This window comes from Rhodamnia argentea, chromosome 1, assembly GCF_020921035.1.
Source record: "Rhodamnia argentea isolate NSW1041297 chromosome 1, ASM2092103v1, whole genome shotgun sequence".
In the NCBI taxonomy this organism is placed as follows: Eukaryota; Viridiplantae; Streptophyta; class Magnoliopsida; order Myrtales; family Myrtaceae; genus Rhodamnia; species Rhodamnia argentea.
Genome location: NC_063150.1, coordinates 16,164,522 through 16,188,783, shown reverse-complemented (window position 1 = coordinate 16,188,783; position 24,262 = coordinate 16,164,522). Strand labels below are relative to the sequence as shown.

General features: G+C 40.6%; 1 pseudogene; it reads right to left on the bottom strand.

Moving 5' to 3' along the window:
- Positions 1-702: 702 nt before the first annotated feature.
- LOC125314589 overlaps positions 703-24,262 on the bottom strand; it is a 53,924-nt pseudogene continuing 30,364 nt past the window's right edge.

The window sequence follows — 24,262 nt, the reverse complement described above, 5'->3', positions numbered from 1 at the left end:
GTCCATGCTATTGCTCATAGCTAATCATTGAACCACCAATATGAATATAATAGACAGAAAGATGGTCTAATTCTTATAAAAAAAAAACAAAAAGAAAACAATCAATGCAATTAATGTGTCAACACAACTAAGGATCAGAAAAGGGAAGGGAATGCACGAAACTTACTTCGTTATTGTGGTTTTTAATTCTTCTGCCTACATAACGCTTTCAACCATCACCATCAACCTTTGTCATCGTCATGGAACAAATAAGAAGAAACCTTTATCATCATGATCTGAAGGACGAAAAGCCAAGAGCAAAAGACAGACGAAGGCCCCTAGAAAACGTTAAAATTTTACTTTGGGAAAAAGAATATTAATATTGTTTAAATTGAAAAATGGATAAGTGACACGACCCGAACCCCGCGAGCTCGTCAACATCCCACCTGGCCATGCTTAAGTACAGTTCCCCGCATCCAAAGGCCAACAAAATCTTGCGGAAGCAGAAACCAACCCCGTACAAGAACAAACAGTAACACGATGACTTGGGACGGTAAAAGCAAACTTATATACATATACACATATCCATTACAGCAGTCAAACCTAAGGCTTCAGAGGCCACTGTACAAGCCTATGACCACGTACTACAAAAAGGTCAAGTCGTCGAAGCCTACTATACTTCAAACTAGAAAACCCTCAACAAAAGTCAAGAGGCCAACTACACTATGCCCCATCTTCGCTATCATTAGTTATGGAATCTACAGCTTCCTGCTCCACCTCATCAACCTCGGGTGGCTGCTCCGCATTAGACGGCTCTACAATCTCCCCATCCTCTTCCGGCACCAATATCTCTAGGTCGGGCTCTAAGCCTTCGGGTCCAGCATCGGGGCTCACCACTACGCCGTCCGGAGGTGCAGCATTAGTGGGGTCCCATTCCCCAACTCCATCGTAGAGGATACCAAAACCCCTCAGCGGTCCCACCAACATATCCCCGTGGCGGTACATCCACGCCACGTACGTGTGAGGCCTTCCGGAAAAGCTCTCCTACATCCACCCGGATAGTAGTAACGTGCCTATAATATACCTTATCTTCCCCTACTGGATACTCCGTCACCACTGTCTCCATATCCTAGGGGATTCCGAATTTCTAGGGTGGGTCATTCATTGTCGAGGTGGAGAGTCTGAAAAAGAGAGCCCACGATGGGGTGAGAATAAATCTCGGTAAGAAAGTCCCTCATCCTAGATCGGGCGCTAGTACCTCCCGGACACGTCATAGGTCAGCAATTCTTAACAATTGCTCTCACAATCAATAATTCACCAAATAAATTCCAGAATACACATCATTCTTCCTCCCAACTTGCTACACCTTCATAAAAATTCCACGTTACTCCAAAGCCTGCGTTTAACGCCTCGGGGTACAATATAAATATTCCACGTTACTCCAAAGCCCGCGTTTAACGCCTCAGGCTATAATATAAAAATTCCACGTTACTCCAAGGCCCGTGTTTAATGCCTCAGGCTATAAAATAAATATTCCACGTTACTCCAATGCCCGCATTCAACGCCTCAAGCTATAATATAAAAATTCCACGTTACTCCAAAGCCCGCGTTTAATGCCTCAAGCTATCATATAAATGGACAGACCTGCATAATAACGCCTCGGGCCATTATATAGTCCGGACCCACGTAATTACGCCTCAAGTCACTATAACCCGCGTAATAATGCCTCGGATTATTATCCCGCATTTAATGCCTCAGGATAAAATAATACACAGAACCCCGCGTTTAACGCCTTAGGGTAAAATATGGTCTTATAAATACGAACCTTGCGTCATAACGCCGCAGGGTAAAATTCCGCACTTCCGCTTGATTATTCCTCAAAAGACCATATAATAACAATAATTCCTCAATCGCTCGTCCGATACCACACGATCACTTAAAACCTTCCGATCAATCAATCTTCACCACATGATCTTGCTAAATTTCCCGATTAGCAGATCGAGACCACACGATCTCACCAATTTTCTCTAATAAAAGATCAAGACCACACGATCTTTCGAATTTTCCCCAACCGCTCAATCAAGACCACTTGATTTAATTATACTGAATAAATATTCGATCGAGACCACGTGATTCACTCACGTTGAATAAATAATAAATCGGGACCACCCGATTAAATCATACTCAAGCCGTCGGCCAATCATACCACACGATCTTTTTATGCTACCACAAAAATTAATCTACGCCATACGATTAAAATTATGCTAACGTAGCAATTCATAATCACTGTACAATCAAAATTATACTAACGTACAATTAATACGTACCATCCAATTAAATTATACTAACGTGGCAATTAATCGGGACCGTACGATTTAAATATTCTAACGTGCATTTAATCTCCACCACATGATCTATCTTCATAAAGTAAGATGCAATCTAGGCCATCCAATTAAAGCATCACAAGCAAGTTTAAATCATAGCCATCCAATTAAAGCATCAAAAGCAAGATTAAATCATGGCCATCCAATTTCAATCATGCACTACTATTCACTTGAAGAACACAATTTTCTCTCTCCTCCTTCTCCCATTTTCGGCCACCATGCATCAAGAACACAATCCCACAAATTTTTCATCAAATCTACTCAATCTAAGCTCCCTTAGCATCCTAGTTACCTAATCCAAGTTTAGAAACTATCTTACCTCAAGATCTAGCAATTTCCTTTGGTGGAAAAGTTGAGAAAAAAAAAACTTGAATTGAGCAGCGGTTCCGGCGGTGCTCCTCACGGCCGGGGCGGTTCCACAACATTCCGGTGACTCCGGGTGATTCAAAGGTGGTAGCTCGGCTTTGGTGATTCAAAGTGAGGCCAATGGCGGCTTGGAGAAATTTCGGTGATGGTAGTGGTGAGGATGATGAAATTCAGCCAAGTAGAGAGAGAGTGAGGTAGTGAGAGAAAGCTTCTTGCAATTATGAAGAAGATGACCAAAAAATTGATTAATAAAGTTTAGGATATTTTTTTGGGGTGGATATTTTGGTCTTGAAAGTCAAGAAGGACAAATTGGTAATTTCTGTCAACATTGGCTAGTCAAATTCGGCCATGAGGGTAATTTGACCGAAATGCCCTTTGGTCAAAGTGGAAAAATTGGATATTTTCCAAGGGTAAATGGGTCATTTCTCATTTCCAGTTCAAATTTTATTTTCCTAATCCTTTTGGGGCAAACCGCGAAGAAATTGTACTTTGGATGAGGAAACGTCCAAAATTTAATTATTGGAACCCTTGAAGGTCCGACGTCAAATTCCGAAGTTCGATTCGCGATCAATCTCAACAATTGAAATTTCAGCGTATCTCAAACTAACAAGCGGCTTTTAGGAGTTACGCCTATCAACCCGTGATTAATATCACGTTTAAGAATTTCTCGAGCCATGGCGACTTTGGTTGTGATTCAATTGCGAGGGTCAATAACTAGTCCCGATGGACATGATCGTTAGAAAATAATTTCGAGACGTTCGGAACCCACACGAGGTCAAACGGAATCACCCGTGATCCAAGCCTAGGGTATTACCCAAATCGTTCCTTAACCATTCTAGGATTGGTCTATATTGGTCCAAAATATTCCCTCGACAATTTTCATAGCCAAAGAGTCAATACATGATCAAGTTCTTAGGTCCATGTACTTGATTTTCCTATCTAGCCATTCCCATTTGGTTAGCCTTCTCAAGAGGGATCAATTCCGAGTGAGATTCGATCGAAATACATCAATGAGACATTTCATTCATTCCGAACTTCAAAAGTGAGTCGAAATACGGGATGTCACAATAAGTTAACTCGGAATGTAATTTATGTCGGTGATCAGAAGCTATCTAAAATGATGAGATAAGAATAAAGATAAAACGGGGGCTGTGCAATTTTTTCTATGTTTTTATATTCTGATAAATGCTATATTAGTCTATTTTTAGATGTTACTAAATGATTATTCAGCTAACAAACTAATGAAATATTTGAATAAATGAGAAATATGAAAAATCAAAGTGACCATCTCCCGAAATGGCTGCTTATCCTCCATTTGATTCTAGGTTTCAAAGTAAGATACATACAAAGAAGGTGAGCTATCCTCCGAATATCTAGTGCCAAGTTGTCAGACCTTTCCTTTTCCTTATGATACACCATATCCGGCTCACTCAAAATTGATGAGTTATATCATGAACTAAATCAGAGCAATTACACATAAAATAAAAATAAAAATAAAAAAGATAAAAGATGGTACACGAGTTTACCCAGGTTCACCCCAAAAATAGGGCTACGTTCTGCAAAGAGATTCCATTTCAATATTTTGGTTTACAACTCTAGTCACTCGTTATAATGATTTCTCGTACGAGTATAATATAAAGGACTTAAAATGGGCCCAAAACCTAAGCCTATCCGAATCCCTTTAATCTCACAACAAATGGGCCAACTCAAAACCCGTTGTCCAGGCAGTGGGACCCCCGTCATTCCATGCACAAAGATCACATGTCGTCGGCTCATACTTTAATTTTTCTAAGCTCACGTAGGCGTGCCCGGTATGAGAAACAAGAGTCCCAAAAATATTCGTCAACTCCAACAAAAATCAGCCTCATGAAAACCTTATATTCTCTAATGAGGTTCTACCTTATAAAAACGCCGACGGATTCCCGAACATGTCAATGCGCTGCTCGTACCCCATATGCTTAACACTAGAAATTCAGTTTCCTCAAAGAAAGAGGAGAAAAATAATTTGCTACTCAGCTCAGCCAGCTCGTCTTATCCATCCTTGGAGGTTGAGTCATCCCCATTGCGCCACTCTGCTCTATTTTCTCCTCATCCCGAAAATTGCTTTGACCGGAAGACATGATCATTTACATGCAGAATTTACCATATTCAACTCGTGTATCGGGATCCATGTCAATACAAGCAGTGAGTGCTGATGAATGAAGGTAGTGGGATGTTCATGAAATCCGAGGTTTAGGGCATGTTTGGTAATTCTCATGCTTTTCTCATTCCTATTTTTTTGTTCCTAATAATAGAAAATAACAAAAATTAGTTTAGTAACGTTAGTTATTTTTTCTGTTCTCGAGAATAGATTAGGGGTCAAGAATAGATTTGGAACAGAAACAATAAACAAAAAAAAGTATTTCTTTGTTTCCTGGAACAAATGTCATTTTAGAAAACCAAGCTCGGTGTAACTTAATGCTCGTCTTTAGAACCACGAATCCACCGCTAATCGTCGCTAACATTTTCATAATTAATTGAAAAAAAATTGGGAATAAAATTTTTTAGGGTCAAAACAAACGCATTTCTATTTTTTTTTTTGAGAATAAAAATTTGTGTAGTTACCAAACATTTTGTTTTGCTTAGAAACTGTTTCCAAGAATAGAATTAGAAAAAAATTATTTCTGCTTAGAAATTTTTGAAGGGTCAAAGCCGAGTAATGATAATAATTGCCATCATCCTTCTCAGTTATGCTCTTTCGGTTTTCATGACCTTAACCAATAATTAAGATGCAACGTTATTGTTTTTTGATGATTTGAGGTAAATTACTGTGGCGGCCACAACAATTCCGAAGTCGGATGTACATGCGTAATTTGATGCAAGGACAGGAAATATACTATGGCGTAACCTCCATTAGATAATATATTACAATGTCATACCAAAAGTTTAAGCCAATGCGAGAAAGAGAAACTAAATGTATATAAAAAGCATATAAACCCATAGTCAAGCGATATTGAATTTTGCAGCTTTTTAAAACATTTCGGGTATGGAATGGCTATTGTTGCTTGGAAACTTGGCAAATTTACAGTTTTTTAACACAAACTTGTAGATTTTAACTTGAAAACTTGCACACACCACCGATTAAACCTTAACCATCTGTCTCTCTTCTCTCTACTGCTAATTACCACGTCGTTGAGCTCTTCCTCCTCCTCTCTATCTCTCTCTCTAGGCTTTACTCATATGGTCAAATTTGAATCCTCTATCATTTTACTTAGATGGCAGATTTTGAATACGAGGCTAACCACCTTGAATCCAATATCCGCCACTACCATGAGCATCATATCGGGGTTGGGGTTTGCAATTACTAAAGGTTGATAGTTCATGGGGGTCAAGGAAGAGGGATAACGGATTTGTGAACAAAATACTAGTTGATAATTACTTACATGAAGATCCTTGGTCCACGACCGCTGCCATCCTCCCAAAAATCACACATGGGCAATGGAACATTGTGCAACCTAAAATACGTAGAGCAACAATATAAATCACAGAGCATCCATGAACTATACGTAAATTTACACAACTTTGAGTGGACAAAAATAACTACAACTGCTTGGATCGTCGCAACAATAACAAATATTGGATGACCAAACCGCGTAGTTTTGATGCGGATGGTGATGATGGTAATTAACATGCCCTAGGATCGTCTTGAATCACCGATCGGAGAAATAGGTCACGTAATGGACATACCTCATTTTCCACAGATTAAATGTTACCATTGCAATAAGAGAGTTCGTCTCGATATCACTTTCGGGAGAGGAGAAGGGAGAATCGTCGTTGCCGTCATTTCTCTGTTCTCTGTTCTTTCGTTCTATCGAAGGAACTTAGTAGAGGGAAGAACAATAGATAAAGCACATATATCACGTCGTATCACGGATATTGATAACTACCTTATCAACAGAGTGCATGGGGTGTGGTTGCCTACATGGGCAAACCACGGCAAACCCCACGGACCCCAACATCTCCCACTCGCCCATGGAGGGCAAACAAATCCCACGTGCCCACGGAGGGTCAACTACTTCCACTCACCAACAGAGGGTTAAACATAACTCTCTCTCTTTTCTATAAAGTTCATATTGACAAATAATCCGTGCGACCAAGATACTGCGAGAGCTCATTGCCATACATCCGTTGGGAGTATATAGCAGCTCAAAATAGCATGTTAACTCGAGTAGATTCAAGTATGTAGTACCCTAGATCAATCAGTCACATTTACATCATATCTCTCAATCTCTTTGAGTACTCAAATACAATACATTGTATTCACAATCATGATTAAACTCAAATAATCATAATTGGTCAACCTGTGACTACCAAGATTAAATGTGACATCAAAATAAATTGATCTTCCTCTTTCCTTAAACCTCTCAATCTCAATTCAACTCGTTTTTCTAGAAATGTCCCATTAGATCGAATCAATCTAATGACCATAGGTAACACCCTAAGATAGCGAACACCGAAAAGAAATCTTGAGAATAAGTAAGAATTATAAGGGGACTAAATTGAGGAACTCTTATTCTCAAGAGTTTCACACGGCTACGGAGTTGAGATTAAAATTCTTGTCGCCTCTTATTGGTCGTCTCATGCATACGTAATATGAAGTACGTATTACGGTATTCTTTCATTTCACATATAACATATGCCTTTCCTCTTAATACTGTACGGATGATAGGTCAAACATACTCAATATTTAACTTGAGTTCACAAATCTACTCTCTTTAAAAGAATCCATCAGAACTCACATCCGGCATTAAAGACGGATAAAGTGAAATATGTGAGTTATTTCACTTTCGGACATAATAAACATTATGACCTCATGTTAACACTTATGTTAAGGCGACATCAAAATTTCAAGCTTGAGCTCTCTATTATCACCTAGATAATAAGATTGAAATCGTCTCATCTCTATTCATCACGCAATAAATAAAGGCAATTACCCATGTGATCGTGCTAATCTCTCATCCGTCCGACATACCTTCTCAAAGTAATGTACTAAGTACCAATATGTATAAATGTCATACAAACTCATAAATATCAATAATGATAACAAATATCATTAATTGTGAACTTTATGAAATATATATCTATCCAAGACTCTCACTTCTACGTAATTCTAGAGATTTCAAAGTAGAGAACTAATCCCTTTGTCAACATATGACTAATGAAAACATCTCTAGGAATTGACTTCATCATAAAATCTGCTATTATTCTATGCATAGATATGTACTGTATGTTCACATCTTTTCATATAAACATGTCTTTCACAAAATCATACGTCGTGTCCATATATTTGGTTTGGCAATGGATCTTTAGTGTAAGCTTTTGCTACTTGACTATTACAATTAACCAATAATTGGACCTATAGTATCCTTAATAACACCTCATTGATCCAAACATCTCTTAAGCCAAACATTTTCTCGTACTACTGCCGATAACACCACGGGATCAATTTCTATCGTGGATAAGGCTATACACGTTTGCTTCTTATTACTCCATGATATAGCGCTATTGCTAAGTAAGAATGCAATCCCATAGGTAGATTTCCTCTTATCTAAACCTCTTCCTCATTCAACATCAGTGTAGCCTTCAAAGCACAGATCTCTACTTTGATAACTCAACAAAAAATCAGTATTACATTTCGGATAGCTCGAGAATCTTTTGACGGCAATCCAATGTACTTGACCTAGATTGTACACTTACCATGCCAACTGCATAACATGTATTAGGTCTAGTACATTTCATAGCGTACATTAAGCTTCTAATAACACTAGCATATGGAACATTTTCCATTTCTTCATTTGCTTATGGAGTCTCGGGATACATTTTACGACTCAAGCATTCACCTCTTACAATAGGAGTATCTTTAGGTTTACTCTCTTGCATACGAAATCATTCAAGTACTTTATCTATATAAGTCTATTGTGATAGAGATCACAATCTCTTTGAACAATATCTGGGAACCTTAATTTCAAGAATGTATGCAGATTCGCTCATATCTTTTGTCTCAAAATTGGAACGTAACCAATTCTTGACTGTATTAATAAACTACATATTGTTCCCAGCAATTGGTATATCATCAACATGTAATGATAAGATCACATATTGATCTTTGGATCTTTTGATATATATGCAATGATCATCACCAATCATTACAAAATCGTATGCTACTATGGCATTAGGAAAAAGTATATATCATTATCTTGAAGATTGCTTGAGGCCATATATCGATCTCAAAAGTCGATATACGTTTTGTTTTTGGCCTTCTGTAACAAACCCAATAGGTTGTTTCACATAAATTACTTTTACTAATTCTCCATTGAGAATAGCAGTCTTTACATCAATTTGACGTAATTCAAGATCCATACTAATCACTGCCAAAATGAGGTGAATTAATTATACCATTTCACCACAAGGCGGGCCTTATATCTCTCAATCGAGCCTTTAGCTTTAGGCTTTATTTGGAAAACTCATTTGCTCCCAATGGCTTTGCATCCATGCGGAAGATCAATCAGTTTCTAAACTTGATTTGATCCTATGACTCCATCTCTTTTTCCATTGCTTATATCCAATTTTCCTTATTAGGGCAAGTCGGAGCCTCATTTACATTCTTTGGCTTATTCTCTTCTTGTGGAGCGACCATAAAAGCTTTACCTTCAATGTCTAAACATCGATGAGTCGACGGAGAAAGCTTTTGTGACTGATTCGCCAAATTGGAGATTTTACACTTAGTACATCATTCTCCATTATACTCCCACTGGGATTAGATAATGACAACATCTTTACATCAAGTTGTTGCAATTGAGACTAGTTTGAAACAAATTCCCCACTTCTCACATTGCTCCCACTTGGATGAGATGCTCTAGTAAAATCATTATCACTATCCAAGATTTCAAGCAGAGAATAATTTTTCACTTATCTCGCCCTTATTTGAAAATTCATTCACTAAGAATGTGACATCTCGGGATTCATATTCAGTTACACTTTTACTTTCTTGCTCACCTATAACACGTACCCTTTTGAGTGCTCTCGGTATCTCATGAAGATACTCTTTTTACCTATATGGCTCAATTTTCCATACATGTAGGAGAACTTATGAGTAAAGGCAGCAGATTCTCAAGGTCTAAGAAAACTTAAATCTTATTATCGACCTATCCACAACTCATATGGAGTAGAAGTAACTGATTTAGAAGGTATACGATTAAGTATCTAGACAGAAAACAACAAAACCTCACCCCAAAAGGTGATAGCCGAGTTAGCTTGTGCCATCATAGACCTAACCATTTTCATTGGGACATATTTCCTCTCTTTACAACTCCATTCTATTGAAGAATCGCTGAAATAGTTAAATGTCTTTCTATCTGTTTTTCATCACATAAACATCCGAACCGATCGTGTAGTTTTTTTTTTTTACCTCGATAAGAATTTTTTTATAAAAAAATTGATATTTCAAAAACTCAAAAATTTTGTCAAAGCAACTTATGCCTCGGATTTATAAAAAAAAATCATAAAAAAACATGTCCGAATCAAGTGTAACCATCTATAATGCGATGAAATAAACAGCCCATGCATTACCCTCACATTCATTGAACCGTATATGTCTAAAGGAATCAATTTGCAAAGGAAACTTAGCTCTTGTTCCTTTTCCAAATGGTTTCCTCTTTTTTTTTACCCTAGGCATGTTCACAAATAGGCAAATCGATATTTTCAATATTGTCCAATAAGCCCTATTTGGCTTACGTAAATATTTGCTATTGGCCAAAATGACCCGGCTTAACATGACACATATTCATATCATCACAAAAGATGAAAATAGGGAGTAACTTACATTCACATTATTGTACTTAAAATCAGCACAATGAAACCATCCAGAACCATAATAACTTGTTCCCAATGACAAGTCATTATCATTGTTATGAAAGTTCAAACCGAAATCAAGTTTAACCAAAAAACTAACCTGGAAACTAAATTCCATCGAGGTTTTGGAGCATAATACATCATGTAGGAGTGGGGTGTGACCACCCCGCATATTCAATTGACAGGTGCCAATCCTTTTAACTTCCACTCAGGAATTGTTTCCCACATTTATTCACTTTGCTCCATGTGTAACTCATTGAAATTCCACTAAGGCATTTCTTTCCTTCACTACATGGTCTGTGGTCTCTAAGTCTACAATCCACAATGGATGAGATTCAGTTACTAAAATTGAATTGAGACATATGTATACTCTTAAGTGCACGAAGGGTTTTTACTTTATTAACTCACCACAATTGTGAGCAAAGTGACCCTTATTGCCACAAGGAAAACACTTCACTTTTTGAAACCTTTTTCTTGAAAGGACATTTTCCTTTTTAATGTCGGTTAAAGTTCGATTTCTATCCGGAAGAATTTGTTCATTTGTCCTTTCCTCTTCTTAAACCCACCTTGACGCCTACGCTTGAGCGCAAAACTCATTTGAACTAGAATTAGCATAACAAATATCGATTTCAAGTTTCACTGCCAGAAAGCGATTAACCTCTAGTTCAAGGCGTCGCCTAGCATTCTCAAAAGTTTTCAACTTTTATTGTGGATCATGTGGATATTCATATGCACACAGCTATGAGGTAAAGAACATATTACTGCTTGCACTTGCTACTCATCTATCTTCAAAATATGGCATGTATCTTATAGTTCACTTATCATGTTTGACACATGCCACGAAAGCTATTTTTCATTATGTCCATGAGGCATCATATAAGTATCAAACCTTGTGGTGATCGGCCTCAAGTTGGTGATCGATATCTAACCAAACTTAGTTTTTAATGCCTCCCACTTGACTTTAGCATTTTCAAAAATGCCTAAACTCATGCATAAAATCATTCTACATGCTGCTCAGCAACATAATGCTAGCAATGGAGTTCATCATTTTCCATGTAGCAAATGCTTCTTTTTCCCTTCTAAATTGTGCAAGATTCCCAGCTTCAGGTTCTCCCATAACTAGGTTAAGAGCTTTTAGCGCTTCTTTCTTTTCTAGCACATATTGGATTCTCATATTCCAGTTGTCATAATTCATGCCGTTCAAAATTCTCTCCTTTGTCAAGTTCAGCTATGATTTTCTAACAAGCTATAGCCATTGTATTAGAACACAAAGTTCTAATGACATGTACTCACGAACTATTAATGTCTAATATTTATGTATCTATTTTACACTAACTAATTATATTAATGAATAATTTCACATAAGGTCTAAGATTCGAAAATTCAATATGTTCCCAATCATCGTCTAAGAATCCCCACTTGAAATTATCATTAACATAATCATTTATCTAAAATTAAGTTCATTAAAGTTACTAAAACTTTATGAAACATCCCACTCGAATAAAGATCACAATTCATACTATGATCCTTATATCTTGTAATCATAACATGGGGCTAAAGTACACTAGAAGTGCCAAAACTTGTGTACGACGCTCACTTTAGTGTCAAAACTTTCAAAACGATCACTTAAGTGCCAATTTTTTTAAAAACGATCACTTAAGTGCCAACTTCTTTTAAAAACGATCATTTTAGTGCCAATTTCAATTTGAGCTAACGTGGCTTGCCGAAAATCCGACATGTGCTATTTTTTATTAATATTTGAGCTAACGTGGCTCGGTGAGTTGACACCGAAGTAATCATTTTTTAAAAAAAAAAATTGGCACTTAAATGATCATTTTTTAAAAAAATTGGCAATTAAGTGATCGTTTTGAAAGTTTCGTCACTAAAGTGATCATTTTTCAAAAAATTTGACACTTAAGTGATCGTTTTGAAAGTTTTGACACTAAAGTGTGTACCGTATATAAGTTTTGGCACTCGTAGTGTACTTAAGCCCATAACATGGCATAGTATGATTTGAACTAATATACAAATAATCTACGTATCAAATCATACTCTAACCTCATAGATAGCAAGCATTGTAAACTTTATACAGGCTATCGCGAGTCATTATATACATGTAAGCCATCCTCTATATAAAAAAAAAAAACAATACGGGTAAAAAAAATACTCGAAAACACCAAAAAAAAACATGTATCAAGAGGGTTCATACACATTTTAATAATTTTATATTCAAAAAATATGTCCAAATAATATATCAAATTGAAGATAATTTCGAGACGAACGTAATGGTACTTCATATGCCCCAAACGAAACTCATATGCATTCGTACAAGCCGGTCAAAGTTTCTGCTTTGACTAGTCAACGGTTGGTCAACGAGGTCAACAAGTAATTTCTCAAAACTCAAGGACCGAATCGCAATTTTCAAAAACTTTAGGGACTAAATTGTAATTTCTAGAAAGTATGAGGACCAAATTGCAATTTTTGAAAAATTTTCAAAAAATTTGGGGACCAAATTGCAATTTCGAAAAAACTCGGGGACTAAAATTCAATTTTTGAAAAGTTGGTCCGATCGGTCAACGGTCAACAGGCCGAGTCGGCGGGTCGGGTCTTGGACCTGGTTAGAAGAGAAACCGGGTCGAGATAATCGCTCGTTGATGTTATCGATGACGTCAGTAACCCTTCATGACGTTCCCAGGCATGCACACAAGACGTGGGCGTGTGAGTCCCACGCGCATCGTGCATCGCGCCCCGCCGGCCCGTGCGGCTTGTACCGCCTCCTCCGCCGGTCTCCAACGACGTTTGAACTCTCGAGATGATCATCTTGACGATACAAGTCTGATAGTATACTTATTTTCCATTTTGACCGAGTGAAATTGCATGAAATGGCGACGTTTCGTCGCTTCCCCGGGAACTCGATCTCGCGGTGGCGCGTACCGCGCATGCGGGGTTGTCCGGCGTCGCCTCGCGACGGTCGACTACTCCAAATTCTCGTCTCGTCAAGCCCATTCCATTGATGTGCTCAAAAAAACATTTTTGTTACACGGACCAGAATTATTGGCCGATGAACGATGCGCTCGAAAACCGATTTTTCACTTTTCAATTTCATCGATAAAACACAAACGATCCGGAAACAAGAATGATGGCTCTAATACCAATGAAGGGAACCAATCCCGATTAACAAACGCAGTGGATTCCACTGAATTAATAAGCCCTAAGATCGTCTTGAATCACTAATCGGAGAAATACGTCACGTAACGGACATATCTCGTTTTCCACAAATTAAATGTTACCATTGCAGTAAGAGAGTTCGTCCCGATATCACTTTCGGGAGAGGAGAAGGGAGAATCGTCGTTGCCGTCATTTCATCGTTCTCTGTTCTTTCGTTCTATCGAAGGAACTTAGCAGAGGAAAGAACAATAGATAAAGCACATATATCATGTCGTTTCATAGATGTTGATAATTGCCTTATCAATACCGTGCATGGGGTGTGGTTGCCTATATAAACGGACCACGGTAAACCCCATCGACCCCAATAGTAATGATGGTCCTTCAGTTAATAACTAATAGGGAAACCAGTGTTGCCACGTCCCGATCCTCGAGCACGTGGCATCCCTACCAACTCATCCCTCATGTCATGAAGGATAGCGTCCCGGGCATGCTACGGACCTTCGATACTTAACTACGCATGCAGAAACATATAATACTCTCGGACAATAATATAGGATAGGGATAGACAAATAGAAAATGCATCAATTCAAAAATACAATTTCATTTACAGAAGAGACACACCTTAGGACAACCGAAACAACATACTAATCAGCCCCATACTTCGGGCGAGGTAAGACTAACTTCATATCTACTCCAAATAAGGCTACGTTACCCTCGTCCCCATTGACTTCTCAAAGAACTATTAATTCCATCACTTAGAACCCGAAAATGGTAACCACGACAGGATGAGATAATTCTCAATGAGTTAACGCCTAAGCCCGGCTAGGGTGTTGATGTGCTCAGAACCCCTACTAAGTATTCATAGAATCATGGTGTAAATCTTTCACTCACATGCAAGCTTACCCGACAAAAGCCATGCATAATATAATGTAAAACATGATGTGACAATCATATCAATCAATTCACGAGCAAGGCATCACATCAACTCATCCAAAATTTCTTATTAATAAATCACATATCTCAATGCGGATATCTCATCCACATGCGACTTGTCCGCTAGGATACCACACAAAATGCAATGATAACTCGAATATGTGTGAATATGTGCTTATGTCGTGCTACTCAATTCATCCCATACCAAATTTCATAGTTGAGATACACACATTCGCCCATGAACGAGTCACAATTACATACAGTTCAATTCTTAACGATCGTTTGGCCTTGCACACTTGGCAATTAGTGCATAGCATATTAGACAGTTGGTGCTTTACTCGCGGGATCAGGCTTCGTCCCTTACTTCCGATGACGACATCTGATAGTCCCGTAATTCCGATTGACACAACACGTAACTACTAGGAATCCCTATAAGGGCTATGGTCCGTCACAAGCTGCGACCGGTATCCGCTTAATCCGACGACATGGAAAGACGTGCATCTAACAAGTCGTGGAATTTCGATCGACACGGCATGACATTGTTAGGGAAGATCCATTATATGACCATACAAACACACTTGGCAATCCATCAGTTCATAATTTCATTTTTAGCTATATGTTCACATGATATATTCGTGACTCGGCCCAAGGCCGTTTTCATGCCAATACGTGCAATTGGCACCAGATGTGGTCATACGAATGCACAAAATTATCCACTCAACTCTGTGTGCACAACGAGGTGATTAACCCCCAAATCGGACATCTAATCAATTAATAGATAATCAGTCCATTCAATCAGACAATAAATTCAAGCAAAGCCAAGCATCTTCATATGAGAATTCAACTCAATCTCGCTTATTTAGGCTCAATTTATACATTAATTCATTATTAACCAATCTAACTCATCAATCGAACGTATGTTCATCTCTAACCTATTGTTCGCTCATAATCAAGCAATAACAATCATTCAATCAACCAACCTAATTCAATCAACCACGTAATCCTAGCTAACCAGGCTAGCCTAACCAATTAGGGCCATTGAACCTACACCTAGTTTCTAACATAAACCGGCCCTAATCGAACTACATAAACACCTAATAATCTAATTAAGTTAATATAAACGTAATTAGTGACCTAACCAAGGATTAGAGGTGACTCACAGTCAATTACTCAAGGAGAGATCGACAACGATCCTTGGAATTTTCTCGGCACGAACTTCGGATGTAGCTCCGATACTCGGGCTCACGGGCTAGATTTCTCGGGCAACCGGCCCAATTCCTCGACCCACTTGGCCCACGAACCGGACACGCAGCCCGGGAATAGTGGCACACGAGCTCGACCACGGCCCGGGTAAATATGCACATGTGGCCGGACGTACAAGCACACGCTCTAGGACACGACTCTATCACAAGGGCCAAATTTCTTAGACACGGCCTGAGCTCTCGACACAAACTCTTGGCCCACTCGACACAGAGTCCCGGCCACGGCTCAGCTCAATGGCCCACAAAAAGGGGCACGCCCTAGAAATAGGGCGGGCGAGCTAGGTACTTCGGACGGTGGGCGAGACGGCTCTTTCGGTGACCTACGACTGGTGGCGTGTGGCGAAGGGCTTGGGGAAACTTTGAGACAGCTGGAGGTGGTTAGTAGTGGCGAACCCGGGCGGAGGAGAGGCCGGAACAACGGCAAAACAGAGGTAGAATCGGTGCTGGGCTCGAAACAAGGGATCCGAGGCAAAGCAAGGCGGTTTGGTACTGTTTTGGGGTACGGCAAGCAATGACCGACCACCAACGGACTTGGCTGGAATCGGGGGTCAAGGGTGGTCTCTATTGGTAGTCGGTGGGCAGCGGAATTAGCCGGAGGAGGTCGAAACAGCAAGCAACATCAACGGAGGCGGAACTAGTGCAAAATAAGGCGGCAAAGCGGGGGCTTCAGGTTTGGGGCTATTCGAGGTTCAATGAAGGCCGAGGCGGCTCGACGGGGACAGGACAAGTACGGGTGTGGCAAACGATGGTGCAAGGTGGCCGGAGGTGGTGTAGACAGTGGCTAACGAAGTGAAACGAAAAGCGAAAACATGGCAAATGCGAAGGAAAACAAAGCGGGAGGCTTTGGTGTCTGTGGTGGTGGTAGCGTGAGGTGGTATTGGTGGTCCAGATGGTGTTCGGGTGGTAAAGGTGACACAAAATAGTAGGAAAAAGAAGAAAAACAGAACGAAAAAGAGGGGGGAAAGAATGACGGATAGAGTGGCCAAAAAATTTAACCAAAGGGCATAAGAGATGGGGTGGGTCCCACTTCATTAATTTGCTTGTCTTGTTGCTCATAAAAACCCCAAGGGCATTTTGGTCCTTATAAGTTTTTGCCCATGAACAAAATGGTTATTTCGCAACTAGGGTAATTCGGACATCGCCCAATCCGACGGAGGTTATTCTAATCCAATCTCATGTCGGTTTGATCGGAATACAGCTCGGGCTCGAGAATTTCTAATTCTAAGGCGCGGCAGCTAATCGATAGAAACCTAATCCGATTTGGAAAATTTCAATTTTCGATACCTAATTCCCTAAAATTCAATATCTCAAATCGAACTATAATTCAATCTCAAACCCTTTTGTTAGATTCAATTGCCGTACGGATGTCGAAAATCCAGGGCATCACAATTCTCCCCACTTTAGGAAATTTCATCCCCAAAATTTATACCACTATACCAAATCGTATAACGAGGTCATTGACGCCTCACAACGTCCTTTCTACTTATCATACCATACTTGCTTCAAATTAACCCTCATCTCTATTCACCGTACTAAGACCACAATTTGACCATTGATATCCCAATCGGATTCAAGTGCACTTTCCAAGCTTCAACTTATTTTTCCGCATCCACATCTCGTTCCAACCATTTGGATCATCCAACTCCAATGACTCTTGCCTAAATTGTCACTATCTAAACTTACCATCTAATCCAAGGATCAAATGTTATACGAAAACCACAATCAATTCTAAGGTCAGCCATCCTTGAATATCGATCGACCACTTCCGAACCGCCATCATACAAGACTTGTCGATGCTTCCCCTCTCATTCTATATATGCCAATTATGACCAACACTAATGGCAATTTGAGCATTTTATTTAAATGGGAAAGGCCAATTGGTGATTGGTTCCTTCATCAATGCTCCAAGATTGGAGCTATCACTTGACAACCACCGGGATATTCATGGAATCATCGACCTTAGGCGTCCAATCAAGTTGAAAGTCGGACCATTCATTCTGCCGAGACAGCTCGGCTCACGAACAACCGACAAGTCAAGAGCTACCTTGATTATCTCGGTTTAGGGTTAGAACCACCCATTCCTAAACCGATGGCACAATCAAACACTATTGAGATCACCTCTCATGACCAACTCAAATTGATGCGGGATCGGTTCATCTCGACCGTATTCCTCCAACAACACGTTACTCGGTCCGAGGTGATCGACCCTTGACTAGTGCGTGGTTGGTATGGGGTTCTAATACAAATTGTCCCTCATTAGATCCGTGGCCAACTTATTTGTCAATCAACGCTAGCTTGCAAATCATACCATGGATCAATCCCCGGTCAACTTCAAGGTGATCCTATTATCGACATACAGCTTAGCAAGATCAACCCAAATCAGTCCATGCTTGGTCCAAGGTTGGCACCTCGATCCACAATACAATTGACTGGAAAGTCAAGCCATGACCCATATCGAAGGCGACGTCCAACCTCTCGGTGGCTTACCTCAACTCTTAATCGTCATTGGTGAATAATCCGAGTCCTAAGCAAAACTCTTGTAACCATCATATCATTTAGCTCCGTGGTCTCACCCAACTTTCGTTACGTACTCTGATCATTTGTCCTCCCTAATTGCCACATCTCGCAATCTCAACCTTTAATTAGATTGGCACCGATCCTAACGATTTACAAGGTCAACTAGTGAGCCTCATTATACCATCAACTCATAACTTGCCATTATGAACCTTCCCCATTCGTCTTCACAATCTCTCATTTCTCACATTTGTCTAAGGTTCTATGGTAAGGCAGTTTGCAACATTTGTAAAGCATAAAAAAATAATAATACTTCCCGAACATCATCTTTAGTGACAATAGGGAATTGGTCGCTAGTAGCAGATTTAGATTGCTACTATGTGAGCTTAGTAATTGTATTTCTATCGAAAAGAGTTCTATTATCTCGGCCTTTGTAGGTGATGACCGATATAAAACAAGCAAACACAATCCCATTTGAAGTCAACACCAAGAGGTCCACAGATCAAAGGATTTAGCTTTTCGGTGTGATCATCGGTTACATAAACCAACAGTGCTTGTAGAGTGTGCTTATGTGTGGCCAGCGGCACAATCCCCTTCGAAGTCAGCACCAAGAGGTCCACAAATCAAAGGATTTAGCTTTTCGGTGTGATCATCGGTTACATAAACCAATAGTGCTTGTAGAGTGTGCTTATGTGTGGCCAGCGGCCTATTGACAAACGATGTCCCCGTCCATAATCTTGCGATGAACAACTTGGTCAAGCCTTAAAGAGGTATGCCCTTTAGAACCCTCTCTAAGTAGATACATGGCTGAACCATCTTTGTATACCAGACATAACTTCTTACTAGCCAGATTTTGTCAATAATTCATGTTATAAGTGGTGACCTTCTCCTCAAATGTTATTCTCTGCGCAATCTTAGTGGGAATGCCTATTTCATTGACCTTCTTAATGGCGTCACTAGTGATCACACTGCGAGAGGAAGGTCCTAAGCCCTTTTTCTCGATAAATAACATCCTTATTTTGTCAAGCCATGCTTTGGTAGTAGTAGTTGTTGGCTCATTTCCAATTCCATAATGTGTATCGATATCTCGAGATGCCTCTACACCGCTTGCCTCATCAATCGAGGCCATCAACCAAAATCAATAACTTAAACTTATTGAGGTGCCACACAAATTTGGACTAATGCTTTACAAGTATCGGTTACCCCAATTCCATTTCCACAATCCCTCCAAATGGGATACTCATTGACTTCCACAACTCAAGCGGAATCTTCGCCTTCCAAGGCTTGGTCTATAACAATCCAAAATTTCAGTTATAATGTCTCGCTATTCTCCATCCTTAAAAGAACTGTTCACCCACCGCTTCTATCAATTCAAATCCAAGCTTAAAACTTTCCGATTCTCGCTAGCTTTCTTGCATAGCTTAATCATTTTACCAAGCAAAAGTATTGACGGAGGTTGATGGTTGAAATCATCAAAATACGACACAAGTTCAAACTTATACACTCCACAAAAATACCAATTGTTTTATTATAGCCCATGTGCATAAGTCAAGTTTAACAAAAGGTCATCCTCATCTTGACTAGCCACGACTAACTTATAACTGGGTATCCTACAGCAAACATCACACTATTCAGCAGAGTCAACCCAAGTTGTCCTACGGGGCATTTTCTTGCGGTTGTCCTTGGGCAGCAATGCTTGAGCTTTCCTTTGCCTCTGTGGGCAATCCTTTGCTTGGTGATCCAGTTGACCACATCCAAAGCAAGCTCCCATCCTAAAAAGGCATGGGATTGTTCCGTACTTCCATCTATATGGTCAGCATCTATCTTTAGAGCCACATTATGGCTTCTCTACAACGTTTCTTCAATTGGGCGGAATAGAATCCTTTATGGTTATCATTGGTCTTTTCCCAAACCAACAGCTATCTCTAGCGGGAGGTTTAAATCGCTATCCAGATGCGACTACCCTTTCGGTCAGGTTCCTTTCTGCCAATTGGGCTCTTATATATAACTCATTGTAATCCTCGAGGTCCATTAGTACCAGCTGATTCTTAACCTCGAGACTCAATCCATCTTGAAATCTTCTTGCCCTATTCACCGGGTCTTTGGTCATTCTTGGAGTATACTTCGACGGTTTGGCGAACTTCGCCTCATACGAATCTATCATCATCCGATTTTGTCGAAGCTGCAAGAACTCAATCATCTTCTACTCTCGTACGCAATCCAAGACGTACTTACCATAAAAGGCTTCGACAAAGACATCCGATATCGAGACCATACTTTCAGGAAAAATCTTTCCTCGTACGGCTTCGCACCATGCGCTAGCATCACCTTACGATTCGTGAGCAGCCAACATCTCCTTGTCCACTTCTGAGCATTTCAATGAGGCGAATGTCTTTTCCATTTCCCTAATGAATGCGGTTGCAGCCACTGGATCTCCTACTTCCATAAATTTCGATGGTCCAAGCTCTAGAAACTGCTCTACTAATTTAAACATTGACTATCTGCCATCCCCATTCCTAACCAACGGGCTTTCACGCAGAACCACGGTAATGACAGTAGTTTGATTTCCCATTTGGTGCTCAACTATAGCTCCCAAAGTTTCCAACGTCTACGGGGTCTCATCTACTTTGGGGGCTTCTTGAATTGGCCTCTTATAAGGTTCTATCTCATTACGGTTGCTCAATGTACATGTGATTTATGGAGTCATGTTCACCCCGGGCAACACGTAATGAAAACTCAAGCATACAGCCTTAAATCTCAAGTAACAAACACCTGCACAAGGCTTACGATCCTACTAACGATCCCAAAAACTCAATGCTCCTTATCACTCCGGGCCAATGACCGGATGGATCGAGTCAACCTGGCTCTAATACCACCTTGGACAAGAATGTCACGCCTCGATCCCCAAGCATGCGGCATCCCCGCCAACTTGTCCCTCGGGTCATAAAAGATAGCGTCCCGGGCATGCTACCGACCTTCAATACTTAACTACACATGCGAAAACGTATAATACTCCCGCACAATAATATAGGATAGGGATTGACAAGTAGAAAATGCATCAATTCAAAAATATAATTTCATTTACGTAAGAGACACGCCTTATGACAACTAAAACAACACGCTAATCAGCCCCATACTTCGAGCAAGGTAAGACTAACTTCATATCTACTCCAAATAAGGCTACGTCACCGTCGTCCTCATTGACTTCTGAAAGAACTACTAGCTCCATCACTTAGCACCCGAAAATGGTAACCACGACCAGGTGAGATAATTCTCGGTGAGTCAATGCCTAATCCAAGTTAGGGCGTTCATTCACTCGGAACCTCTACTAAGTAGTCACAAAATCATTGTGTAAATCTTTCGCTTATATGCAAGCTTACCTGACGGAAGCCATACATAATATAATGTAAAACATGACATGATAGTCATATCAATCCATTCACAGGTAAGGCATCACATCAACTCATCCAAAATGTCTTATTAATAAATCACATATCTCAATGCAGATATCTCAACCACATGCGACTTGTCCGCTAGGATGTCACACAAAATGCAATTATAACTCCAATATGTGCTTCTGTCGTCTTATTCCATTCGTCCCATACCAAATTACATAGTCGAGGTACACATACTCGCCCATGAACGAGTCACAATTGCATACGGTTCAATTATTAATGGTCGTTTGGCCTTGCACGCCGGCCGGTTGGTGCATAGCACACTAGACGATTGGTGCTCTACTGGCGGGACCGGGTTTCATCCCTTACTTCCGACGACGACATCCGATAATCCGTGTGATTTCGATCGACATGGTATGGAACTACTAAGAATCCTCAGAAGGGCTTCCGTCCGTCACATGCTGAGACCGACATCTACTCAATCCGACGACACGGAAAGGCATGCATCTAACAAGTGGTGGAATTTTGATCAACATGGTACGACATTGTCGTGGAAGATCCATTATATGACCATTCAAACATACTTGGCAATCCATCGGTTCATAATTCTATTTTTAGCCATATGTTCACACGATATGTTCGTGACTCGGCCCAAGGCCATTTTCATTCCAATACGTGCAATTGATGCTAGATGTGGTTATACGAATGCACATAATTATCCTCTCAACTTTGCGCACACAACGAAATAATTAACCCCCAAATCGAACATCCAATCAATCAACGGATAATCAGTCCATTCAATCAAACAATAGATTCAAGTAAGGCCAAGCATCTTCATATGAGAATTCAACCCAATCTCACTTATTTAGGCTCAATTCATACATTAATTCATTATTAACCAATCCAACTCATCAATCGAACGTACACTCGTCTCTAACCTATTGCTCGCTCATAATTAAGCAATAACAATCATTCGATCAACTAATCTAATTCAAAATTCAATCAGCCACGTAATCCTAGCTAACCAGGCTATCCTAACCAATTAAGGCCATTGAAACCGGGCCAAGTTTCTAACCTAAGCCAGCACTAATCGAACTACCTAAACACCTAATAATCTAATTAAGTTAATTCAAACGCAATTAGTGACCTAACCAAGGATTAGGGATCGACTCACAATCAATTACTCAAAGCGAGAACGACGGCGATCCTTGGAATTTTCTCAGCACGAACTTCGGACGTGGCTCGGACACTTAGGCTCACGGGCTAGATTTCTCGGGCAACCGGCCCAATTCCTCAGCCCACTTAGCCCACGAACCCGGCACGCAGCCTAAGAATAGTGGCACACGAGCTCGGCCATGGCCCGGGTAAATCGACATATGGTCTCGAATATATGGGTACACGCTTCAGGATAGACTCTATCGGAAGGACCAAATTTCTCGAACACGGCCCAAGCTCTCGGCGCAAACTCTCGGCCCACTCGGCACAGAGTCCCGGCCACGGCCTAGCTCGGTGGCCCATAAAATAGGGCACACTCGAGAAATAGGGCGGGCAAGGCGATCATTTCGTATGGTAGCTAAGGAGGCTCTTTCAGTAACTTATGGCTGGTGGCGTGTAGTAGAAGGCATGGGCAAACTTTGAGACAGCTGGAGGTGGCCAGTGGTAGCGGAACCGGGTGGAGGAGACGCGGGAACGATAACGAAACAGAGGCGGAACCGGTGCTGGGCTCAAAATAGGGGATCGGAGGCAGAGCATAATAGTTCGTGGCTGTTTTGGGGTTCGAGAAGCAACGATCGGCCACCAGCAGACTTGGGCGGCGTCGAGGGTCAATAGTGGTCATTATTGGTGGTCGGTGGGCGATAGAGTTAGCCAAAGGAGGTCGAAACAGCAAGCAACAATAGCAGGGGCGAAACAAGCGCAAAACAGGGCGGCAGAACGGGGGCTTCGGGTTTGGGGATATTTGGGGTTTAGTGAGGGCTGAAGCGGTTCGATGAGGATGGGACAAGTGTGGGGGTGGCTGATAATGGTGCGGGGTGGCCGTAGGTGTCTAGACAATAGCTAACGAGAGCGAGACGGAAGCGAAAACAGGCCAAGCGAGAAGCAAAGTAGAGCAACAGGCTTCGGCGTCTATTTCAGCTTCTTCCGGCGATCACGGTGGTGATGATGGGCCAACGGAGGTGGCGTGAGGTGGTGGTGGTGGTCCGGATGGTGTTCGGGTGGTGAGGGTCACACAAAACCTTAGGAAAAAGAAGAAAAACAGAACGAAGAAGAGGGGGAAAGAATGACAGAGAGAGAATGGCTAAAAAATTTGACCAATGGGCTTAAGAGATGGGGTGGGTCCCACTTCATTAATTTCCTTGTCTTGTTGCTCATA